Here is an 18,789-nt window from a genome sequence, read left to right as displayed (position 1 = left end):
TGAAATTAATAAGTCTACTACAATGTATTATCGGAGTCATTCATTTCGTATGCAGATGACAAACGTACTTAATTTGGTTGAGCTATCAAGATCGACGAATCATAATATTATGGCATTGACTTGATGTAGCCCGAGTCCCGACCAGATAATGTTAATAAAGGCCCGTCATTTGCCCAAGTATAAATTTCTCTGATGGTATTTTATAACGGGCAAATGGCCCACCACACATTCCCACCACTGCAACTCATGGGTCGCCAGGATCAACAGTGGGTAACCAACTACGAAAACCCTTTGATATGATCTCAGGGAGGGAGCCACAAGCTAAATCTGTCTTGGGACCCGGAACGAAATCAATCAGAAGAAAAGTAGGGGGAGTAGGAGATATCCAACTTCCAATTCCTTCTCTGAAGGTACATAACTATTTCAACCTTTAACGAGACTCACAGGAAAATAGTTAAAACAGCAAAGATTAATCTAATAGTAATTAAACGAATCTACACAGATTAGCAGGGGCAAAGGTTTACAGCAAAATGAGCCCCTAATTCTTAGTTAACAATATCCCAATTAGGCATATTTATGGCGCATTACGATTATTAACGGCCAAACCAATACGGGGTTGGGAGTAAATATTCATTACATAGGCAATAGAAACAACAGTACACCCCTCATAACTCCAAATATGGAGGGGGCTATTACGTGGCGTAAGGCTTCTTACAGACGAACGGCACTAGTAGACGGCAGTCGACGCTAGCCGTTGGCTGCCGTCGACAAGTGTAAAAAAAAATGACGATAAAAAATCCAACGACTGCCGGCGACCGCCGTGGATGTTCGTATGGAAACTCTGTGGTGTGGCTGTGGTCTGCGATCATTGGTCAGTGCTTAGAGAGGCGAGCTTTCCTTGGGTGTCGCACGGTGAAGTTTTAAAATCTGAGTTGAATTTTGCATTGTGAATAAGGGTCCTGAAGCTAAGCGCCCACTTTGCAATCGGCAACACTTTGTACGCGCTGTAAGTGTCAAGGGATCAAGTGAGAGTTGGAACTTGGAAGGTTTAAGTCGCTACTGAAACTCTCTGCATCTACTCTTACAATACTCTCACAAGTTGACACGACCTGCGAGAGAGCAGTTGCATTACTGATTTTTATATACCAATCCGATCATCTTTCTCATTCCTTTGAATCATGTGAACAACCGTCGAAAGAAACTTATAGAAGAATCGGCGTAAGAAACTCGCAGAAGAACCGGTGTAAGAAACTCGCAGAAACACTAACGTTAGAAACCAGCAAAATAACTGTGTTGGCGACACGACAAACTCGGCGGGGCCGTGGTCGCCGGGTGGCAGAGCAGTGGACTGTATCTTGAAGGGTGAAGGATGCCGGATGGAAGATTCCTGGAGAAGGAGGTGCAGGAGACGAGAAGGAAACACAGGAGTGAACTTGGTACTGCTTGGAGCGGAGTGTGGTGGAGCAGGGCTTACGCATGCATCTGCTTGGCTTGTCGGAAGTGAATGTGTATGCACCGAGAAAGTGCGTGTTTATATATGAAATTTGTACCGTTAGAGCCCGTGGGGTTCTATCGGTTGTTGTCGAACGAATGCAGTCCGTTTATTGAAATATAACATTTTACACATAATATGACATCAAATGGGATTCTTATAAGCTAATACAATGGTAAACAAACATTCTTATAAGATAAATAAACAATAAAATGTGTAAAACAAAGCCATGTAAAAAAGAGACAACAATAGTTCGAGTGCAACTATGCAAGAAAGAGACAGCAATAACAATTGTGTGAAACACACTACATTCCCGTGCGAAAGGGACAGCAATATTATAAAAATGAGACACAAGATAAACATTTTCCAATAGGAATTACTAATATGAAATCTTAAATCTAAGTGTAAACAAAAGAGGGAATAAAACTAAGCTATTATTTACAAACTGGTTTAATATATTTACACGCTACGTAATAGCCCCAAAGCTGTAATAAGGTAACAAATATCCACCGATTTATTCCCTTTATCCCGCGGTTGTAAACAGCCGTAAATTCATTTGCGATACCGTTGTCATGGGATTCCAATTGATAATAATTAGCTTACGGGTGAAATTGACTCGTATTTAAAAAAAATCATCACAAATTTAAATCGACTGATGAAGGCAGAGTATTTTGACTGTCAATCTGCACTTTACAAATTTCCTCATCTTTTTTGACGATCATAAAAGCTGGACAAGTTTCTTCAATCGACCTTTTTCGTTGTCCCCCTACTGTTGGCTATCATCTCTGCCAACAAAGATTTTAATTACATCTAGCGATACGAGTACAATGATAGTAAGATTAAAATATTGTAACAGCTACCGTTTCCCACGATTCCACAAAAGAAAATAATCATAAAATCTTCCTGCGTAAAAAAACCTTAGAAAATACATAATCACGTACATATAATATGAGTTATTATCATTATTGACAATGATTATAAAACTGTGTCGAATTATGCTTAAAGTGCAGTATAAATCAGCTTATTAAACTTCTTTGCAGGTAGGTAACTAGCATACGTCGGTGCTCGGAAACTTCTCGCAAAACTCATAAATCAAAACACGAGTAAAAAGTACGGAGGTGAACATTACTCGTTTAGACGCATTTCAGACAAAAGTTTAAACACAGTTGCCGTCCGACGCAACCCTGCGTTTGATATATTATCACCCAACTTTCGGTTTTTGTCTCTTTTTGTCTGAGAAGCTTACGCTTTTTAGTTTTTGTGATATTTTCATGGAGCCACGTTATGCTGGGGCCACATTTACGTCGTTTGATTTTATATCAAGCGGTAATTTTCATAATTAGGTGAGACTGAATCTATATATAATATTAATACGTGAGCCAAAAACTTTGTATCCCTTTTGACGAAAAATGGCTAAACGTAGGTGAATAAAATTTTGCACAGTTATAGTTTATATGGTGAAGGAGTGCATCGAGCTAATATTATTTCGAAATCATGTTTTTTTATTAATCTTTTTATTTTACAGAGGCTTTTAACACTCAGTGATAATGTCAGCCTCATAGGTGAATACAGTGTTCCCTACACAAGGGACAGATCCAAATTCCAATTAACTATATAATTTTATTGCCTCTGGGGACAACGGCTCCGAAAGTACACTATTGATCCGTCCATTGAAAAATTATGCTTTAATCATACATTTTTTTAATGACAGATTTTTGATTGACAAGCCTATACATACGAATTATACTCTTTTATTTATGGTTGAAGTCTGTTGACAACAAGGTGACAAATTGAAAATGGATTATAGTTTTTTTTATTGAATCTTAGATACTACGAGTATGAGACAATGTTAACACGGCCAGTATGAGATCGGCTGAGTCCCAGAGACGAGAGTTGAAAAAATATGATAGTCAATATTTTTTTACAAAATATAGGTAGTAGTCCTAAATGTCGTTGAAACTAAGGTCGAATTTCGACCATTGGGCGATCTCTAGTACTAATAAATAGTTGTTTAACCACCCGTTTGTCGCCCAATTGAATCCTCGCTTACGTCAACCCAAATTTCAGAAAGGTCCATTCCCCTGTTGTAAGGAGTCGTAAATAATTGTAGCCTAGATTATAATATCCCTAAAATCAATGTCTTTAGAGCTATAAATAAAATTAGTGCGTCAAGAAAGTCATGACAGGCGGGAAAATTTTCTAAACGTAATCACGCTTAAAAGGTGTATTTTTTTCTTTGTATTTTCACAGAGAACGCTTATTCGTTTTCAATATTGTCACGTTGCATATTTTTTTCTCGAATTAATAAAGTTCTCTTATTTTTTATTTCATTTAAAAAATTTCCCGCCTGTCATGACTTTCTTGACAGACTATAGATATTTATAAAAATATAGATATTAGAGATATTAAAACTGGGTTATTATACTGAGGGCCTGTTTCACCACTTTCTGATAAAGTGCCTAATGCCTAAGGCTATTCACAACTTTTTTGACAGATTCTCCATACTTGATCTGTCAAGTTAATTGGTGGATAGCCTTATCAGGAAGTGGTGAAACAGGCCCTGAATATAATAAACTATAATAAGTAATAACATATTGTATTATGAAAAGAGCGAAAAAAACATAGCAAAATTCCTTCCTCTAAGATTACGATAATGAAATCGACATTATTTATACGTGGGAGAACCATGCTTCGGCACGAATGGGCCAGCTCGACCGGAGAAATACCACGTTCTCACAGAAAACCGGCGTGAAATAGCGCTTGCGCTGTGTTTCGCCGAGTGAGCGAGTATACCGGAGGCCCAATCCCCTACCCTTTTCCCTTCCCTACCCTCCCCTATTCCCTTCCCGTCCCATCCCTACCCTCCCCTATTACCCGATTCCCTCTTAAAAGGCCGGCAACGCACCTGCAGCTCTTCTGATGCTGCGAGTGTCCATGGGCGACGGAAGTTGCTTTCCATCAGGTGACCCGTTTGCTAGTTTGCCCCCTTATTTCATTAAAAAAAAACTGTTAATTAGCATGAATGCCTCACTAATCGGTCTTAGCGGGGTCCCTATATCACGTATTGCGTGATATTATTGATCGACTAGGGTTGATATTGAACATCGCGCGCCTTCAATCTAATTGTCAAAAACTGTTCAATAAAATTGAAGTGTGATATTGTACAATACCGTCTATATCCTATATAATATATAATACCTATCGTCTAGACGATAGGTATTATATATTAGGCTTACTTGATCATAATCTAATAGAACGTCGAAAAGTTATAATTTTAAAACTTATTTTGTTGTCTCTACAGACCTATACAAGAAACTTTACTGATTTCATTTTGTATTTTTAGTTATTTCGAGTGACAGAATAATATCGAATTGAGAGTCCTATTAACTTCTGAATAATCTAGTCGACTTGAATAATATAAACTCAATTTATACAGAGGGCGCCTGATGTACTCGTAAATACAATGTCAAAGTTTTGAGAGCAATGCCTTCGCCCGTCACTCATATAATAGAGGGTTATAAACTTATATTCACTATGATATTATTACTCTATGAAGCCCCTTATTTTAGATTCTATATTTTATTACACTGTAAACTCTCTAATTTTAGATTCTGTATTGTTTTTGTAAATTGACCTGTACCCTACGAATAATAAAAACTAAGGAAAAGTAACTCCGTCAAAAAACATGCTCCACAATACTTGTCAAAAAAGTGTACCTTAGGTAGAGATGGGCGATGGGTAAATACCCAATCTACCCACCTGGGTAGATTGGGTATTTACCGGGTAGATTGGGTAAATACCCAAAAATGGTGGGTATTTATAATTCAGGGTACGTTTTCACATATTTTTTTTTAGTAAATCCTTAGTAAAACCTCCATTAAATAATGCAAATTTGGTCACTAGCCCGTAACTGTTCGAATAAGCCCCTTTAAGTCTTAAACTAATGTATGTTTGCAATACAAAACCATGTTTTTCATGAATTCCGGCCGCATGTCAAAGAGTAACGCTGTGTTTTTGAACTTTTTTCCTAAATTTTTTTTTGTATGTGTGATATTAATATTCTTTAAAGTACTGCCTTTTAATGGTGATAAAGTTTTGGGAATTGAGTAAATCGTCTTAGTGGACGCCTTCATCGTTAAGGGAAACACGCGTGCGAAATTTCAAAACATTCATCCCTCCTTTAGGCTAAACTTAGAAAAATTCTAAAATACATAGGTTCTCGTAATTCAATATTTGTTAGTAATTGTAGGCACTTAATACGAAATATTGTTGTGTAATTGTGTCTAAGAAATTATAAGGTTCCACTAACTAACCTTGAGCCATACTATTACAACCTCAAGGTATAAAACCTCTTTGAGGTAAGAATTTTGTGAAATACAATTATAGTGGATGCCTACTTTATTAGAGGAACACGTGTGCAAAATCTTGTCTCTTATATAACCAGTACACAATGTCACGATGACCCACTGCAGGCCACGCTATTGCCCGCCACGCCTGAAAATCGTCCGCCATCATACACCATTACTCCGTTTACACAATGGCGATGGCTAGTAGTGGGCCAGTATGGTCAATTGTGAAGAGGCACCTTTACAGTCTTGACACCTGTATATTATGTACATGCAAATTAATGTATTACGAGTATGTAAATGAGTACTGTTTTTGTATAAACGCAACTAATGATCAAATATAAAAAGTTCTTGGCCTGTGCGTTACTTAAAAGAAAAAATTTCCGTTTTAACCGTGGGAGAGCGATTCTTCGGTACGAATGGGTCGACTCCGAAAAAACCGGCTTGAAACAGCGCTTGCACTGTGTTTCCTTCAAAACGCAAAAGAGAATGCCGATCTTATGACATGTCCTCATGTCGTCCAACTCGACCCTTTATGATGAGGGCGGAAACCGCCAACCGGTATGGTTGCTTATGGTAACGAAGTATGAGCGTCATGTCGGATATTCGGTTTTATCAGCGCTCAGTGCAAGTAGCTCCAGTGAGTGCTCCAGAGTTGGCTCCGGTCTTTACGCGTCTTTTTTGGCTCAACTATCCTACTCACATAGTTTCGGCTTCTTGAAAGACAGCTTTTTGAGAACCCGATACTTAAAAAATGTGACCGTTCCAATTCTTCCAACAGCAGATCAATCGCTATAACCTTCTCGATGATGATGGAGTCCATCATCAATAGCCAGCCCCTTCGACACTTGGACGCTCAGGGATTACTAAGGCTCGGCTCGGCTCTCTTGGCGTACCTAACTCATTGTTGGCTCAGGCGATTGAAACTATGGGTATTAGCTGTCAGTTTGGATATATACAATTTCACTATTATCCAAGATTCCATACATCCAAGAAATAATGCAAGAGGGTCACAAGTTTCTTAGCAGTCGTAGTTGATGGTGAATGCTCGCATACTCTATCTATTGACGCTGGTATCCCTCAGGGCTGTGTGCTATCGCCTACCCTATTCATACAGCATATCAATGACATGTTACAGACCAACGGCATTCATTTCTATGCAGATGATAGTACAGATAATGTGACTTCTCGCATATTTCTCGGGGTGGAATGGGGTAGACGTAACTCAGTCTAATTTAAACGCACCAAAACACAAGTCAGCGCGTTCACCACAAAAAAGTCACCAATGGCATATCCTCGTTTAAGGGAACCACTTTAACAATCTTCCCCAGCATGAAAATTGGCGTAAACATTTTACCAAAAATACTAAAAGAGCTAGCAGAAAGTAGAATCAAATATCTCACACAAATCCGCGTGTATTTAAAAAAAAATTGTCCCCCCGCAATGTAAAGTAGAGATTATAATATTAATCCCCAAACCCGAAAAAGATCCATAGGATGAAAAATCTCACCGGCCTATAAGTCTTCTGCCAGTGCCCTCCAAGGTCTTAGAAATTCTCTTCCTGAAACGCATGATGCCAGAAATCAGAGCGAGTAAACTGTTACCCGATCACCAATTCGGATTTCGCCAAGCGCATGGGACCGTGGAGCAGGTACACAGACTGGTAGAAGAAATTCAAAAAGCTTTTGAAAGCAAATCTTACTATTTTTCTGGACATATCACAGGCCTTTGATCGATTATGGCATCTTGGACTGTTGTATAAAGTTCGTAAAAAGCCACCCTTAAACTTCTACCTCTTTATAAACGCATACCTCAGCAATAGATATTTCTATGTTGAGTACGGAGATAGTGTCACATGTCTCCATGAAATCGAAGCAGGAGTACCGCAAGGCAGTATATTGGGCCCTTATCTCTACCTTCTAAACACATTAGACCTTCCAAGTACTGATGAAGCTCTGACATATACATACGCAGATGACACAGCAATCCTCGCAGTAGACCAAACAGCCCATGGAGCATCGGCAAAATTGCAAAGAACCTTAAACGAAATATCATAGTGGTTAAAATATTGGAGGATAAAAGCCAACGAGAATAAATCTGTCCATGTAACTTTCACATTAAGACACGAAACATGTCCAGAAGTAGAACTTAATCGGATAAAAATACCACAGTCAAACGATGTTAGATACCTAGGAATTTATCTCGACAGGCGATTAACATGGAGAACACATATATGGAACAAAAGAAAGGCTTTAGACAAGCAGCTACGAAAGCTTTACTGGCTGATAAAATAAACTTATTTTGTATAAAAGCATACTCAAACCCATCTGGACCTATGGGATGCAGTTGTGGGGCACAACCTCCACATCAAACACAGAAATTCTACAACGATTCCAATCTAAAACCCTGCGTTCAATAACTGGAGCCCCATATTATGTTACGAATAAAAACTCCCTTCAAAACTATTGTAAAAGGATAAAATGACATCCCAATATATTGGCAAAAAAATTGATAAAAACTCTACCAAATCAAACATTCAAAAGATTAAAAAGACGAGCCCCACAAAATCTTCTGTAAATAAAGATAAATAGTAAATATATAGACGCATCAATAGATGCGTGCCATACTAAGAAGAAATTCAAAACGACTAGTTCAATGTCTAGAAGTCAGATCGCTAGCAGAATGAGAAGTTAAAAAAATCAGAAGCAAATCAAAGCAAATCAGATTTTATATAAGATAGGACGTGTTATATGTATAAATAATAAAAAATTATACCTACATATTTTTTTATATAATTTCTTTAACCAGGTACTTATACATTGTCTATTTTAAAAGTAATTTTCAAGGGTCTTCTAATATTTTTTCTAATATATTTTTTTAATATTTTAAAGGTTTTTCAAATATTTTAAATTATTAATAAAATAATAGAATGTAAATAAAAAAAATCGGCCAAGTGCGAGTCGGACTCGCGCACGAAGGGTTCCGTACCATTATAGAGAAAAATTAGGACAAAATTTGCGATTTTTGTATGGCAGCCCCTCTTAATTTTTTTATTTTATATTAATATTATTATTAAATATTAAAGTTAACATCCATCTAAAGACTGTGTAAAAATTCAAGTACCTACATTTTGCTATTATTGATAAGATAGCAGAAAAGGCCAAAAAAAACACGTTCGTTGTATGGGAGCCCCCCTTACATATTAATTTTATTTTGCTTTTAGTATTTGTTTTTATAGTGGCAACGGATATACACAATCTGTGAAAATTTCAACTCTCTAGCTATTACCGTTCTTGAGGTGGTTGTGACTTAAGTATTGAATTTTATCTACCCGCCCTTTTGGGTAGATACGGGTATTTACGTGAGGGTAAATACCGGGTAGATGGGTAAATACCCAGGTACGTGCCCATCTCTAACCTTAGGTACACATTTCAATACATTTGCAATATTTAGGCGACCTTGAGCGGTACTAGGCTGACGTTACATGACAGATCAAAAGGAACCAAATTTAAAACGGTAATCGTAGTAGTACAATTCCTTAGTTATTATTATTCGCAGCCTGTACCCTAATTTTGCTATTTCGATCCAACAAAAAGGCAGATTTAAACGGTTTTGTAGCAACCTAGATAATATTATAGAGTGTCTAAACAGCAAACGCCGAAGTTCCGCGGCGGAAGTTCGGCATGGTGAGTCATCGGTAATTTAAAATAAATTGCAGGCGGAATCGGTATGTTTAGACAACGAATACAAACAAAAATAGGAAATTAATAACGGGGAAAGGAATGTTGATAATATACTGAAGATTATTGCTGTATATAACTTTGTAGCTTTCAAATTATGAGTTTATAAGGCTCTAAATACGGTAAACTACGGCATCTCCGTAGGGGAAGGGCCTTAAGAGGATTCCACACCGCCCTTTTTTCCATACAAACGTTGTCCCCTGTTTCCTCCCTGGATAATGCTAGTAGAGTTATAATTTTTTTCCTGAATATCTACGGCCACTAATACAATGTCCCTATATTTTCTTTTTTTTCATAATTTAATTATTAAATAAGATATGAACGTTCAAAAACCCAAAAAAATAGCCAGATTTTCCGCTGTGTTCAAACGTCCAGAAAACAGATTTGGCTAGATTATACAAAAAAAGCAAAACATAGGAACACAGCTCAATCCTTTTTTTAATCTTTAATGAAAAAAAGTACTTAAATCGGTTAAGTTTTGGAGAAGGAATCAGGGGACAACGAATCGTTGATTTTCTGGATTTTCTGCAGTTGTCTCTATCGCGTTCTGCGGTATAGGCTTGAGGTAAGGGAGACAGCTATAGATATTACACGTACTTTTTTTTCATTTTTCTAGCCCCTGGTGTATCCTCTTAATGTCGATCGTAAATCCATATACATACTTAATATTACACATGCGAAAGTGTGTGACTGTCTGTCTGTTACCTCTTCAGGTCCGCTGAACAGATTTCGCTGGGTATGTAAATACCTTGAGTCCCGGGAAGGACATAGGATACTTTTTATCCCCGAAAAAAGTACGGTTTCCGCGCCATTTTGGCGCATCGGAGTTGCGGGCATTATATTCTAGTAAAATATAATTTTAATATTACAATGGCTCAAAATATATTTTTTATGTTCTTACAAACAGACACCAATTTTCGCATTGGCTGTGTAATAAATGATATTATTTATAGTGCCGGAGAGAACTAAAGGAGAATATTAAATGAAAATTAGATTTACGTGACGAAAATAACTTGTTATATTTGAATAAATACCTAATAATACATCAAATTAATAAAATGTGAATAAATAATTTAAATTTTCTTGCTAAACTTTGAAAATTTCCTAGATAATTTACGCTTATCTTCTGGCTACTAAATAAAGTTGTATGTAATGTATTTACATTATTATGCAATGAATGTTTGTACTTACTCTTACAGCTGTACTTAATCTAAAAAAAGTTATTGAGTTTAAGATACATAAGGTATCCTAAAAATACATAAGGTTTCCTAAAAAATTTACCGATGCCCATAAGAACATGCCAAGCAGAAACCAACTCTACGACCAAGTGTTTAAACTTCACATTGTCTTATTTTTGGCAACAGATGTTACTGAAAGTATCAAGCTAATTCTAACCTTATCTATACAGCTGAGGGTTTAATTTTCTTTGAATACCAAAGTTTGCCTACTGTAGCCTCATTATCTAGAACAGTTCATAATAAATTCACAAACATCCGTGGTCCTGGCATAAGTTAAGGAGCCCCTGAGGAGCACCACATAAATTGGACACTCCCGGGAACTTTACACACATTATGACTGTGTACAATAGAAGTAAAACTGGCCAAGAGTGAGTCGGAGTTACAAAGGGTTCCGCGTGAAACAGATAAAAAATTGTAGATGTATGAAAGCTCCAAAGAACGATGCGACTAATATACATGGATATTGTAAAATGTTTTGTCGTTGTCTGATACAGAAAATTATTGGGCTAAGGTTTACAAACCTACCGCAATTTTTTTGGTGGTCACATGGGTTGAGGAAGGATGTTCTGGGTGAGATAAACCTCTCCGTAACACTTTTACCTCCGGGAATCCCTCCATTTGGGAGAAATTCGCATTTGTAATTTACGTAATCTTGAGATAAGTAGTCGGGGAGCACAATTTTTTTTCACAAAATTATATTATTATTTATCCAATATATACCAAGCCTATTATAACTAATATATTATTAAATATACAAAAAAACAGTTTTTGGGTACCGTAGTCAACCAAGTTTTGTTGATCTATTATATACAGAATCCTAAAACCTTATTAGCTGATTTTTTGTATATTTGTAGGTTACTTAATAGTTATATAATTTAAGAGTAACGTCCTACAAATAGAACAATCCATATTTTAGGACCATTAAATCAAAGTATGAAATCCTTTCTATCTCTGATAGCTACCCACTTTCAATATTTTTCGATTCATGAAGCTACTCACAAAAAATTAGCATGATAGTAATAAAAAATATTCTAGGGCTCCCTGACTAAAGGTCTTATGTTTTCTGGTGTTTACGTGTTTCTTACTTACTAACATAAGTAAGTGTTTTCAAGGCAACGTAGGGCGGTGGTGAATGGGGGACGATAGTATTTTATAATTCCAAAAGTAGGTATTGTAATTTGTATAAGAACAGTATATTATAATTCTTAGGTAATTAATAGCAAAGTTGGCCCAATAAAACTTGATTGGGTTAGGTAAGATGGCTAAGGCTCCCTGGCCTTAGCCATCGTGGTTATTTTCTTGTGAACCACCCAGAAATAGAAGATCCTCATAGCGGGGCTCCGTCGACTTATAATAATTGTTGAACCAAGAAAATTGAGGTAGGTTTGTAAACCTTTACCAATATTGGAAATATAAGGAATAAAGAAGAAGAATTGTGTATGAATAATACCTGATTATACTTATAACTGCCGCACTCCGAGGCAAATATTATTTACTTGACTGTAATTAAATAAGACTTGTGTCATAAGCCCCATACATTGCCTGTCAAACTCTTCATTAAATTGAAGGTTAATCATGATAAGTCTCTGAGTGCGGTCAATAATTACACAATATTTCAACGTGTGCAAATACAGCGTAAATATTTTAATTAGTTATAATAGGCTTGGTATCCATTGGATACATAATGTTTAAATTATTCTTTTTTTTCACTTTGTGCCGGGCATTGTCAAGTAATGACACATCATTTTGTTAGTCTCGTAAAAACTCGAGAACGCTTGAACCGATTTGAATGATTTATTTCTTAAAATATTAGTGGAAGTCTAGGGAATGCACATATAAGGAGGGAAGTGACATGAAGTATAAACATTATAAGTCTTACATGAAAATTATTTCTTATATGCGATGGGGCGAATTTTTTACGCCGGTTCTTCTCGCCGGGCTATTTCCCGAACCGGTGGTATAGGCACCAGTTATAGCAACGACGTTCTGAAAGTATTTGATTCAAATCTATTCAGAAATAAAACAATTTTTATTTTATAATGTTTTATTTTAAGGTATTCCAGTAAATGTTGTCATGTCAAAGAACCTTAAGTAATCTCAGAATTTAATTATTTACACATCCTACAGAACGTACGAATACGTGATCGTTTTCAAAGAGAAATACGAAATATAAAGTGCTTTGAAATCTTAAAGTGAATATAATAAATTAAATACGAAATGCACGCAGAATTTTCCGCAGCTCTAAAATCGATATGTATTTATTCAGTAACTAGATGACGTTTGCAACTCCGTTGCACCAAAATTAGATTATCGTCCAGGAACAGTTAAATCCTCAGGGATAAAAAGTATCCTATGTCCTTTCCCGGGACTCAAAGTATCTCCATACCAAATTTCAGCAAAATCGGTTCAGCGGTTTGGGCGTGAAGAGGTAACAGACAGACATTTATTATTGACAGATACGCTTTGGCATTTATCTATATATATAAAAATGGATTTTCAAATGTGTTAGTCGCGCTAAAACTCGAAAACGGCTGGACGGATTGGGCTGATTTTAGTCTCAAAATATTCGTAGAAGTCCAGGGAAGGTTTTAAAGTGACACGAAGTTCACTGGGACAGCTAGTAATATTATATGAATGCTTTTTGTGTATTTACAAATACAAATTAATGAGACACAACTAGTATCAGCTATTTTCTAGTATTTAAGCTTAGTTTAATACTTTATATCCTTATTTGACTTCGTAATAATCCATGCACAGTGCAAACAGTGCGTTCCGAAAATCTGCAAACAGATAATAAAAAATTACCTCCCCTATAGTATATTTAATAGCTCGAATACATTCAGAAATATGTGCCCAATTCATTATTATATTTTTGGATGTTCGGTTTCGATTGTAGTTTTTTTCGTGAAGGTTTCACAAACTCACGAACACGTTTAGTTTAATAGTAATATATCCGATAAATCGTGTATCAAGTAAACGACAATTCCTCGTGTTTCTATAAATAATCTGAGAGGCCCGTATAAAAGTAAGTTATTAATATCATGCCGGGGAAGGGACGGCCCGCGGGACTGAGTTATCTGCTCCCCCGGCGAACGATAACGTTTGTGTCCGGACTAAGGACCCATCATCAGTATGTCATGACGGAAATGACGAGTTGAAATATCTCGAAGACGGAATCCGTCTGTCCATCCGTCACTAAATATATTCTTGCTGCAGCTAAAAATACTTTTCAAATAATGTAACAACCGTGTTCTTGTAACATAAGGATCAATTCAGACCGCAACGAGGCGAGGCGAGGCGCGGCGCGGCATTTTGTATGGATTTGACAGATTTCGTCGATTGCATGAGACGTCGTGCGAATCTGTCAAATCCATAATATTATAATGCTTTGTTCAAACCTACGCGACCAAGCGACTGCGATTGTATTTATAAACTTACTGTTAAGTTAAAAAAAGGAAGGGTTGGAGGGCCGCGAAATATTTTTTACACCAACGGGCGGGACCGTCAAGTTGTCAAATGTGTGTTTTGAACGAGACTTCTTTTTTAAAACCATTTGACAACTTGACGCTCCCGCCCGTTGGTGTAAAAAATATTTCGCGGCCCTCCAACCCTTCCTTTTTTAACTTAACAGTAAGTTTATAAATACAAGGTGTAACAACACAAAGTGATAGTTTGGGAAGCGCCCGAGCGTCATGAACTTTCTTTATGTGAGATACCTTAAATAGCCGCTCCTTGCGAAACACTGTATGTACACTGTAGATGTTTTTATCAGTAAATGGAATGCAATATTGCTTTAACTTCCGTTATCTGAGCATAATCCAAATACCCTGTTACGTTTTCCGTCAGTTCAAGGAACAGACATTATTCCATGGCAATTCCAGGTAGTATTTAATTAGGTAGTATCTGGACAGCCTGCACGCACCGAAGCATAACGATCATTCACTCCGCTAGTTCTAGATACTTGAATATCCTGATGCTCGATTATGGAAATATTATTATATACGTATAATATTTATACGTGAGAGAGCCATGCTTCGGCACAAATGGGCCGGCTCGACCGGAGAAGTACCACGTTCTCACAGAAAACCGGCGTGAAACAGCGCTTGCGCTGTGTTTCGCCGAGTGAGTGAGTTTACTGGAGGCCCAATCCCCTACCCTATTCCCTTCCCTACCCTCCCCTATTCCCTTTCCTTCCTATCCCTACCCTCCCCTATTACCCTATTCCCTCTTAAAAGGCCGGCAACGCACCTGCAGCTCTGCTGATGCTGCGAGTGTCCATGGGCGACGGAAGTTGCTTTCCACCAGGTGACCCGTTTGCTCGTTTGCCCCCTTCTTTCATAAAAAAAAAAGTTCAACTAAAGCAAAAAAAAAGTATGGCACTCGGGGACTGCCGCAGTAAAACTAATGCATAGTATTTTTTTATCAACTTATGCAATTATAATACGTCTAGTCGCATGCACCTAAACACCGTGACGATATCTGGCAACGCAGCACCGCTGTGCCGGTCGGTGTGTTAGGTTTTTTCGTTACGGAATTTATTGATTCGGTCGCCGCGCTCAAAGCTATGCAGTAGCTTAATAAATCATATTTTAGGTAAATGACATTTTATAGATGTCTCAATTATATTGAAATGATTTTGTGGTTTCCATTGATTTAGGTCCGGGACACAAAAACATGATACGACGTCGTGTCGTGGGAATCTACGACGCGCGTCGTAAAAAACTACGACACGACATCGTGCGACGTCACGTCGTAGAAACTCACGTAGAAATTCAATGATGAGTTTTTACGACACGACGTCGCATCGTGAAACGACGTCGCGTCGTGGTACGACACGACGTCGTGTCGTGTTTTTGTGTCCCGGCCCTTAACCTTTATACTTATGGCCGAAGAGCCAGCGACGGCAATACTTTTGTTATTTTATAAAAACGGAAAGTTTTTCCTGTATTCAGGACTGGATAGTGGATACTTCTTAAAGTAACCGCAACCACAAAACCATAGTTGCTTGGTTAGCGTTTTTGGTTCAGAACCGTACATTTTTTCGAGATAAAAAGTATCCTATATCCTTTTCCGGGACTCAAAGTATCTTCACACCATAAGTTCAGCAAAATCGATTCAGCGGTTTGGGTGTGACGAGGTCAGTTGACAGATAGACTTCCGCATTTATAATATTAACATGGATAATAATATGGATATGTGATTTTCAGTCTTACCAACTGCTCACCGCAATATCACTACAACGCGGTTAGTTATATTACATCGGTGATAATATAAAATAAGCCTTATCTCGTTGGCATAAAGGTCATGTTTAAGGTAAATTAATACACTCGCATCGCTGTAATCAGCACTCATAATATTCCAGCTCGATTCACAATTGACGTCAACGATTAAATCCCCCATTGTCTGTGTGATAATATTTTTATACAATTTTGTTGTGAAATGGGCTTTTATTTGTCAATAAAATAATTTATCGGTAAAAAAGTCGTAAGGACTATATTCATATTTCATACTACCATTCATAGTTCCATACTTCTATACATATTATATTTGAACGGAGGCAAACACGGACGGAGGCGTTCAATATAATACATATTATATTGAACGCCTCCGTGGTCTAGTGGTTAGAGCGTCGCTCTCGACTCCGGAGGTCGTGGGTTCGAATCCCGCGTTGGAAACATGTTATTTCCAAGTTTGGTTAGGACAATGCAGGCTGATCACCTGATTCTCTGACAAGTAAGATGATCCATGCGTCGGATGGGCATGTAAAAAGTCGGTCCTGCGCCTGATCTCTCGCCAGTCGTGTCGGTCTTCCGTCCCACTGGGTTATGAGAGTAAAAGGAATAGAGAGTGCTCTTGAATACTGCGCACACACTTGAGCACTATAAAATTACTCCTGCATAGCTGGCCTGGTTTCAATGAAACCGGCCACCGTCACCGAAACCGGTGTGGGGAGTATTATTATTATTACTTATTATAAAACAAAGTCGCTTTTTTTCCTCATGTTTCCCTTTAATCTTTAAAACTACGCAAAGGATTTTGATGATTCTTTCAGTATTAGATGGTCCATTTATCGAGGAAGGCTATAGAGTATAGGCTATATTTTTTTCACGCTAAAACAAATAGGAGCGAAGGAATAGAGGAAAATGTGGAAAAAACGGGGAAAATTATTTGAAAGGGCTAACTTGGACGCGCTAATCTCAGGAACTACTGGTCTGATTTGAAAAATTATTTCAGTGTTAGTGCCCATTTATTGAGGAAGGCTATAGGCTATAATTTATCACGCTAAGACTAATAGGAGAATGTGGAAAAATCGGGGGAAATTATTTGAAAGGACTTATCTCGCGAACTACTGGCGCAATTTTTATTTTATTTGGCACAGATAAGAAGTAGACCACGTGAAGGATCATAGGCTATCGATTTTATCATTTTTTCAGTGACTATATATTTTATACCCGTGCGACGCCGGGGCGGGTCGCTAGTAATATTATAAATGCGAAGGTGTGTCTGTCTGTCTGTTACGTCTTCACGCCTAAGCCGCTGAACAGATTTTGCTATTTGTTTTAGATACTTTGAGTCCCGGAAAAGGACATAAGACACTAACTGTTATCCCGGAAATGTACGGTTACCACGCATTAAACTGACTTTGGCTCGACGGAGGTGCGAGCGTTATCTAGTTCTGTATAAACATGAGCTAATCTCTACGAATAATAAAAAGTGAGGAACAGTAACTCCGTCAAAAACATGCTCTACATATTTTTAATACATTTGCAATATTTAGGTGGCCAGTGGTGGGTGGTCTTCAGCGGTATCAGGCTGACGTTACATGACAGTTCGAAAGGAAATAAAAAACGGTAAATAGTATGGGAGTTACGTTTCTTTAGTTTTTATTGTTCGTAGGCCTATCTTCACACGCCCTAGCCTTCCCGCTAACCAATCAGAAGCGCGGCGCTTTTCTGTGAAAAGGAAAATGTCCGCCTGAAGCGTCACGCGTGTATTTTTTTGTTTGAAAGAATATTTCAAAACTAATAAATTAATAACCACAGATGTAGATCAAGATAGATACCGCATGTCCCTCCATTTGTATGAAAACTGTGACGTATTGATGATGAGAAGCGTGTCTATTATCTAGGCCAACGTTTCTATTCGAATTTCTACAGCTCTATACGGCACAATTAGGCATTTTTTCAATCCGATTGACGTCCGATTCTGATAACGGTGGAGCGCAGACTAAAGAAAGACGAGCATTGCTCATCGTTTGGGGACGCGATATGGCACACGAAGTATCTTGGTCGCCCGCAACTTCGTTTATCGAGCGGAAATCTTACATTTTTTATATCTATACTTTTCAGCAAAATTGGTTCAATGGTTCGGACGTGAAGGACATAGAGACAGACACTTTCACACTTATAATACTATTAAGTATTAGTGAAATAAGGGTTGAATGTCAAGCATTTAGTTTTATCATCACGATTCCTCCAGATGTATTCGCAATATACTTTGTTGTTAACAAGGATATCCTGTACAACTTGTAAGTTTTGTACCTTTCACATTAGCGAACTACAGGAAGTACGGTGGAACAACGCCATAAACGTGATTTACGTCTCTTGCCATTTGTTCAGCCGGCACGTTCACGTTATCTGCTCTCTTTGTACTTCCAACGTAATCAGGATATCTGTTTTATTTATAGTTTTCGACTACCCACATAGGCTATAAGAATGTGTTACAAGTGCAGCGATCAACCAAAAGACTGTATATATATATGTAATATACGTGTTTTGTCGAATACCGAGCTAAGCTCGGTCAAATAGCTAGTTACGTATTAAACCCGTAACACAATTCCTTCAGGTACTTAGCAGGGGGCTAGACTGATGTGATGTGAAGCATCCATCTATCCATAGTTATTGTTATTAATTTTTTGAAATAGAACTATAGAAGTGTAGTTTGAAGCCTCAATCCGTCGTCTACGTTAGTTT

At 37.6% G+C, this 18,789-nt stretch overlaps 1 long non-coding RNA gene across 1 annotated transcript; it reads right to left on the bottom strand.

Moving 5' to 3' along the window:
- Positions 1 to 313: 313 nt before the first annotated feature.
- On the bottom strand, positions 314 to 18,575 carry LOC121734346. Its single transcript, XR_006036705.1, has 3 exons — positions 18,565 to 18,575; positions 6,530 to 6,533; positions 314 to 389 (listed from the first exon to the last, which is right to left on the bottom strand). It is a non-coding gene; the product is annotated as an uncharacterized LOC121734346 (long non-coding RNA).
- Between the last annotated feature and the right edge of the window lie 214 nt (positions 18,576 to 18,789).

The sequence above is a fragment of the Aricia agestis genome, chromosome 15 (genome assembly GCF_905147365.1).
Source record: "Aricia agestis chromosome 15, ilAriAges1.1, whole genome shotgun sequence".
Lineage (NCBI taxonomy): Eukaryota > Metazoa > Arthropoda > Insecta > Lepidoptera > Lycaenidae > Aricia > Aricia agestis.
The sequence above is the reverse complement of the archived record's forward strand: the minus strand, read 5'-3'. Positions and strand labels throughout refer to the sequence as shown.